Consider the following 7,500-nt stretch of genomic DNA (forward strand, 5'->3'; position numbering starts at 1 on the left):
CCCGGCCGTGCCGCAGAGCGGGCTGAAGTCCCCAGCCCTCGAAGCCCACGGCAGAGCGCCTGGGCCGCGTGGAAAAACGACAGAGTCCGTGTCTCGGCGGCCGGCCGGGGCGGCGGCCGGGATCGAAGTCCCGAGGCCCGTGCCGGAGTGCGTGCCCGGCCCGTGGTGAGAGTTACTCCCGCCGTTTACCCGCCTGGGACTCTGACGAAAAACGACGGAGCGCCGACCTCGAAGCCGCCTGCGGTAGAGTGCCTCGGCCCGTGGCGGGGCCTCGGAAAAACGACAGAGTCCGAACCTCGGCGCCGGCCGGGGCGCCGCGCCGGAGACGGCGCGCCGGCCGTCTCGCGAGGCGTGCCGAGAGCGCCGACCCCCGGGCGCCGCCTCGACGCCGACCGGCCGAGACGGCAGGCGGGCCCGCGAAGCTGACGGCCGCGAGCCGACCTTCGAGGGCGGCCGTGCCGGCGCCTCGACCGGCCGAGACGGCAGGCGGGCCCGCGGATCCTTCGGCCGCCGGCCGAGCTCGGAGCCGCCTCGGTGAAAACGACAGAGTCCGTTGATTGCTTCGGACGCGCGCCCGGAATACCGCCGGCCGGCCTGGCGAGGCGCTGGCGGCGAGGGATCGAAGATTCCGCCGGTCTCGGTCGAGGCCGGGGGCGGGCCGCGTTTTCTGCCGGATCGACGATCGGGGACATCGAGGGCACCGCGGGCGCGAGCCTCTGACGCCTCTGCGGCGTCGGCGGGCGGCGCCCCCGGTGTTCCTCCATTTTTTTTTTCGTTTTGGTCACGAAATCGAGGTAAAATGGTCGACCTTGTGTCTTTGACATCGGGTCGACCTTTTTGTCTCGATTTCGGAAAAGTCGAAACTCTGAAAGTGAATTTTTCGGTTCCGAAACCCTTACGAGCGCGTAGAGCGCGTCGAGACGATCTCGACGGTGGTTCGTTCGTCTCGATCGGACCATGGGGAGCGGAGTTACGACCCGAAAACCGACGCCCATTTCGACCTCGGTCGGGCGCCCGACTCTGGCCGCGGCCGGCCTGGGCTCGCGCCCCGGTCAAAATCTCGGGCGTGCCCGAAGCAATCAACGGACTTAGTCGTTTTTCGCACCTCGCCCATGCTTTAACATAGGGCATATACTATAACATGGGCGGACCCCCTATACTTGCTCGGATCGACTCCAAACTTCGTGTGGGGCCTCTCACGGGTGACTTTTGGCCGGCAAAAAAAGTCAACTTTTTCCGAGGAAGATTTCGGACTTAGTCGTTTTTCGACCTCGCCCATACTTTAACATGGGGGCCTACGGTAGGTCGGCCGGACTCGGTCCGATCGATTCCAAACTTCGTGTGCGGGGTCTCTAGGGATACTTTTGGCCGGCGAAAAAGTTCAACTTTTCCCGAGGAAATTTTCGGACTTAGTCGTTTTTCGACCTCGCCCATACATTAACATGGGGCCCATACCGTAACATGGGCGGACCGCCCATACTTGCTCGGATCGGTTCCAAACTTCGTGTGCGGGGTCTCTAGGGATACTTTTGGCCGGCAAAAAAAATCAACTTTTTCCGAGGAAATTTTCGGACTTAGTCGTTTTTCGACCTCGCCCATACCCTAACACAGGGCCCATACCTTAACATGGGCGGACCGCCTATACTTGGTCGGATCGGTTCCAAACTTCGTGTGCGGGGTCTCTAGGCGGGCTTTTGGCCGGCAAAAAAAATCGACTTTTGCCGAGGAAATTTTCGGACTTAGTCGTTTTTCGACCTCGCCCATACCCTAACACAGGGCCCATACCTTAACATGGGCGGACCGCCTATACTTGGTCGGATCGGTTCCAAACTTCGTGTGGGGCCTCTCATGGATGACTTTTGGCCGGCAAAAAAAGTCGACTTTTTCCGAGGAAAATTTCGGACTTAGTCGTTTTTCGGACCTCGCCCATACCTTAACACAGGGCCCATACCTTAACATGGGCGGACCGCCTATACTTGGTCGGATCGGTTCCAAACTTCGTGTGGGGCCTCTCATGGATGACTTTTGGCCGGCAAAAAAAGTCGACTTTTTCCGAGGAAAATTTCGGACTTAGTCGTTTTTCGACCTCGCCCATACCTTGACATGGGGCCCCGCGGTAGGTCGGCCGAACTCGCTCGGATCGATTCCAAACTTCGTGTGCGGGGTCTCTAGGCGGGCTTTTGGCCGGCGAAAATGATCGACTTTTTCCGAGGAAAATTTCGGACTTAGTCGTTTTTCCGGGGATTCGGACTTAGAAAAAATCCGAGTATTGTAGAAAAATTTTTTTCTTCGATTCCGATTTCCCGCACATCGGCGGACTCGTGGGAGCCCGTAGATCGCGAATACACCGTTTTCCGGGCGCTGGGAGGCCGCACGAGAAAGAAAAATTTTCACCCTCGCTCTGGCATCAGGAGTCCATTTCCACTATCCCCGTAGCTCTAGGACGCACAGGAGCCGAGATACGAGTTTTTCGCGAATAGCTCGGCTCCTGTTCGGGCCAGACCCACGCGGGACCCCTCGTTGGAAGCGGCGCAGCGAGACGAATCCGGGAAAAAAAAAATTATCGAAATCGGAGCTGCCGGAGCCGAGATATCTCCGGTTAAAGCGCGCCAAAATCGGACCTTTGACCGGCTCTGGAGGCCGAACCGTTCGTCGGATCGGGACGATTCCTTCGCGGGGCGTCTTCGAACAGTGCGGGGAACGCGCCCGTGTGGTTTTTAGGCGAAAAAATTTTTTTTCGGACTTTAACTTTTTCACGACCTCGGCCCCGTGTTATAGTATGGGGATTTCGGACTTAGAAAAATTCCGACGAGGTCGAAAATTTTTTTTCTCCGATTTCGATTTCCCGCACACCGACGGACTCGTGGGAGCTCGTAGACCGCCGCCAGCCACTTTTCCGGGCGCCGGGAGGCCGTACGAGAAAGAAAAATTTTCACCCTCGCTCTGGCATCAGGAGTCCATTTCCACTATCCCCGTAGCTCTAGGACGCACAGGAGCCGAGATACGAGTTTTTCGCGAATAGCTCGGCTCCTGTTCGGGCCAGACCCACGCGGGACCCCTCGTTGGAAGCGGCGCAGCGAGACGAATCCGGGAAAAAAAAAATTATCGAAATCGGAGCTGCCGGAGCCGAGATATCTCCGGTTAAAGCGCGCCAAAATCGGACCTTTGACCGGCTCTGGAGGCCGAACCGTTCGTCGGATCGGGACGATTCCTTCGCGGGGCGTCTTCGAACAGTGCGGGGAACGCGCCCGTGTGGTTTTTAGGCGAAAAAATTTTTTTTCGGACTTTAACTTTTTCACGACCTCGGCCCCGTGTTATAGTATGGGGATTTCGGACTTAGAAAAATTCCGACGAGGTCGAAAATTTTTTTTCTCCGATTTCGATTTCCCGCACACCGACGGACTCGTGGGAGCTCGTAGACCGCCGCCAGCCACTTTTCCGGGCGCCGGGAGGCCGTACGAGAAAGAAAAATTTTCACCCTCGCTCTGGCATCAGGAGTCCATTTCCACTATCCCCGTAGCTCTAGGACGCACAGGAGCCGAGATACGAGTTTTTCGCGAATAGCTCGGCTCCTGTTCGGGCCAGACCCACGCGGGACCCCTCGTTGGAAGCGGCGCAGCGAGACGAATCCGGGAAAAAAAAAATTATCGAAATCGGAGCTGCCGGAGCCGAGATATCTCCGGTTAAAGCGCGCCAAAATCGGACCTTTGACCGGCTCTGGAGGCCGAACCGTTCGTCGGATCGGGACGATTCCTTCGCGGGGCGTCTTCGAACAGTGCGGGGAACGCGCCCGTGTGGTTTTTAGGTGAAAAAAAAATTTTTCGGACTTTAACTTTTTCACGACCTCGGCCCCGTGTTACAGTATGGCGATTTCGGACTTAGAAAAAATCCGAGTATTGTCGAAAATTTTTTTTCTTCGATTTCGATTTCCCGCACACCGGCGGACTCGTGGGAGCCCGTAGACCGCCGCCAGCCACTTTTCCGGGCGCCGGGAGGCCGTACGAGAAAGAAAAATTTTCACCCTCGCTCTGGCATCAGGAGTCCATTTCCACTATCCCCGTAGCTCTAGGACGCACAGGAGCCGAGATACGAGTTTTTCGCGAATAGCTCGGCTCCTGTTCGGGCCAGACCCACGCGGGACCCCTCGTTGGAAGCGGCGCAGCGAGACGAATCCGGGAAAAAAAAAATTATCGAAATCGGAGCTGCCGGAGCCGAGATATCTCCGGTTAAAGCGCGCCAAAATCGGACCTTTGACCGGCTCTGGAGGCCGAACCGTTCGTCGGATCGGGACGATTCCTTCGCGGGGCGTCTTCGAACAGTGCGGGGAACGCGCCCGTGTGGTTTTTAGGTGAAAAAAAAATTTTTCGGACTTTAACTTTTTCACGACCTCGGCCCCGTGTTACAGTATGGGGATTTCGGACTTAGAAAAAATCCGACATCGAGTTGAGAAAAAGTTAAAGTTCCGAGTGAATTCGGCCCCGGCCGAAAAAAGTTAGAGTCCGAGAAAATCTCGGACTTAGTCGTTTTTCGACCTCGCCCGCACTTTAACATGGGGCCCTACGGTAGGTCGGCCGGACTCGGTCCGATCGGCTCCAAACTTCGTGTGGGGCCTCTCGAGGGTGACTTTTGGCCGGCAAAAAAAGTCGACTTTTTCCGAGGAAATTTTCGGACTTGGTCGTTTTTCGACCTCGCCCGTACATTAACATGGGGCCCATACCTTAACATAGGCGGGCGCGCCAGACTTGCTCGGATCGGCTCCAAACTTCGTGTGGGGCCTCTCGTGGGTGACTTTTGGCCGGCAAAAAAAATCAACTTTTTCCGAGGAAATTTTCGGACTTAGTCGTTTTTCGACCTCGCCCGTACCTTAACACAGGGCCCATACCTTAACATGGGCGAACCGCCTATACTTGCTCGGATCGGTTCCAAACTTCGTGTGCGGGGTCTCTAGGCGGGCTTTTGGCCGGCAAAAAAAATCAACTTTTTCCGAGGAAATTTTCGGACTTAGTCGTTTTTCGACCTCGCCCATACCTTAACATGGGGGCCTACGGTAGGTCGGCCGGACTCGCTCGGATCGGTTCCAAACTTCGTGTGCGGGCTCTTATGGATGACTTTTGGCCGGCGAAAAAAATCAACTTTTGCCGAGGAAAATTTCGGACTTAGTCGTTTTTCGACCTCGCCCATACTATAACATGGGAGCCTACGGTAGGTCGGCCGGACTTGCTCGGATCGGTTCCAAACTTCGTGTGCGGGGTCTCTAGGCGGGCTTTTGGCCGGCAAAAAAGTTCAACTTTTTCCGAGGAAATTTTCGGACTTAGTCGTTTTTCGACCTCGCCCATACCTTGACACAGGGCCCATACCTTAACATGGGCGAACCGCCTATACTTGCTCGGATCGGTTCCAAACTTCGTGTGCGGGGTCTCTAGGCGGGCTTTTGGCCGGCAAAAAAGTTCAACTTTTTCCGAGGAAAATTTCGGACTTAGTCGTTTTTCGACCTCGCCCATACCTTAACACAGGGCCCATACCTTAACACGGCGAAACGCCTATACTTGGTCGGATCGGCCCCAAACTTCGTGTGAGGGGTCCCGTGGGAGGCTTTTTCGAAAAGTTTTTTTTTTAATTATTTTTTATTTTTTCGGAAAAAAAAATTTATTTTTCGGGAAAAAAAATTTTTCTGGCCGGCGAAAATTTTCCGGCCCCCCGGCCCGGGTGCGACCCTGAAAAACGACTAAGTAGAAAAAAGTCACCAGGGTTTCCGAAAAAAAACTAATATAGGAAGGGGCGCGCGCCCGGCGCCTGACGGGAGGCCGGGCGCGAAACGTTGAATCTGCCGGCGAGAGGATGCGCCCGGCGCGGCGGAACTGATCCGTCGTCACCGGTTGGAGCGAAAGCATATGGGGGTGCGAAGCAAGCACTAATCACGGGTCGGAGCACCTCGAGTCGCGGGTTTAAACGTTGCGTGTCGCCAAGCGCTGCATAGAGCGAGCTTGCCCGGTATGCCGTAGACGGCGGGATATGGATGATAGTGACCCTACACCTGTCATACAGCCATGAGGCATACCGGATAGCGGACTCAATAAATGCAGCGCGGACGCGGCGCGTTGTCTTTCGGGCCTCGCGGCCCAGACCCTTCCTACGTAGCGTCGCGGCGTCGCCGAGGAGAGAATCGGCCGTCGAGAAACCTTGGTCCGACAAATGCCTCGTGAACCGCTGGGCCTCGCGGCCCTTGCCTCCGGGAACGAACGAAAGAGCGGGACGGCCCGCTATACGTCCCTGCCCTTTGTACACACCGCCCGTCGCTACTACCGATTGAACGGTTTAGTGAGATCCTCGGACCGGCCCCGTCGCGTGCCCGGCGACGGGCGCGGCGGTGCGCCGGGAAGACGACCGAACTTGATCGTTTAGAGGAAGTAAAAGTCGTAACAAGGTTTCCGTAGGTGAACCTGCGGAAGGATCATTATCGTTGTTGGTGGGTGCGAGGCCCCGTTGCTTTTTGATCTGGCGCCGTGTCCGCGAGGACTCGGCGTCGCGGCGCCCCGCGCTTGGGCGCCGCTCGTCGTGAACGAGACCGTCGTGACAGAGAAGGGCGGGCGCTCGACGGCGGGCCGGGGATGGCCGTCGTCGGGGCCCGCCTTCGGAGAGGGACCGAGACCGAACGCCTCTAGGTCGGTTCCCTCGGCGGCGTCGGCCTCGAGCGAGCCGGCGCCCGCGAAAAACCGTGGTGAGCGAAGCGATGCGGAGTTGTCCTGAAAGCAAAGAGAGTACGACTCTCGACGGTGGATCACTAGGCTCGCGAGTCGATGAAGGACGCAGCTAAGTGCGAGAAGTAATGTGAATTGCAGAACACATTGAACGTCGATATTCCGAACGCAAATTGCGGCGTCGGGCAAATCCCGGCGCCGCGTCTGCCTCAGGGTCGGCGTGACGCGATGCGCGAGGCGGCTTTGGTAGGAGCCGCCCGCGGCCGAGACAAGCCTGGGAGTTTGGGCGTCGGGCCGCGAGGCCCGTCGCTCCGAGGTAGACCGGCGCGCGCCCGCGTCGGGGCCGGACCCGGTCGCTCCGCGACTCGGCCGCCGTTGCGATCGCGCCTCCGGGCGCGGTACTGGCGGTCGGAGCGCGGCGCGGCTCTGGGCGGTGCGGCTCCCGGCGAGGCGCGCGGCGGTGACCGGCGGCCGACGAGGCGCCGGCAGAGGTACGACTTCGACCTGAGTTCAGGCGAGGCTACCCGCTGAATTTAAGCATATTATTAAGCGGTGGAAAAGAAACCAACGGGGATTCCCCGAGTAACGGCGAGTGAAGCGGGATCCGTCCAGCGTCGAACCCGCGCGTTCTCGAAGCGCGCCGGAATGTGACGTAAGGAAGAGCCCCTGCGACGGCCGGCGGGCGCCGAAGTCCTTCTGATCGAGGCCTCTCCCCCGCGAGGGTGTCAGGCCCGCGAGGGCGCGCGCCGCCGCCGCTAAGGCTCTTCCCGGAGTCGGGTTGTTTGAGAATGCAGCCTGAAGC

General features: G+C 58.1%; 2 non-coding genes across 2 annotated transcripts in view; both read left to right on the forward strand.

Annotated features, from left to right (window-relative positions):
• The first annotated feature begins 6,762 nt into the window (after positions 1 to 6,762).
• On the forward strand, positions 6,763 to 6,916 carry LOC145459935 (5.8S ribosomal RNA). The gene has a single exon (XR_013921617.1). It is a non-coding gene; the product is annotated as a 5.8S ribosomal RNA (ribosomal RNA).
• A 282-nt stretch (positions 6,917 to 7,198) lies between these two features.
• LOC145459921 (large subunit ribosomal RNA) overlaps positions 7,199 to 7,500 on the forward strand; it is a 3,726-nt gene continuing 3,424 nt past the window's right edge. Inside the window, exon 1 of the ribosomal RNA XR_013921605.1 lies at positions 7,199 to 7,500. This exon is cut by the window's right edge and continues 3,424 nt beyond it. This is a non-coding gene — a ribosomal RNA (large subunit ribosomal RNA).

This window comes from Botryllus schlosseri, unplaced genomic scaffold, assembly GCF_051294905.1.
Source record: "Botryllus schlosseri isolate E-star unplaced genomic scaffold, Bs_hap1 Bs28a, whole genome shotgun sequence".
Lineage (NCBI taxonomy): Eukaryota > Metazoa > Chordata > Ascidiacea > Stolidobranchia > Styelidae > Botryllus > Botryllus schlosseri.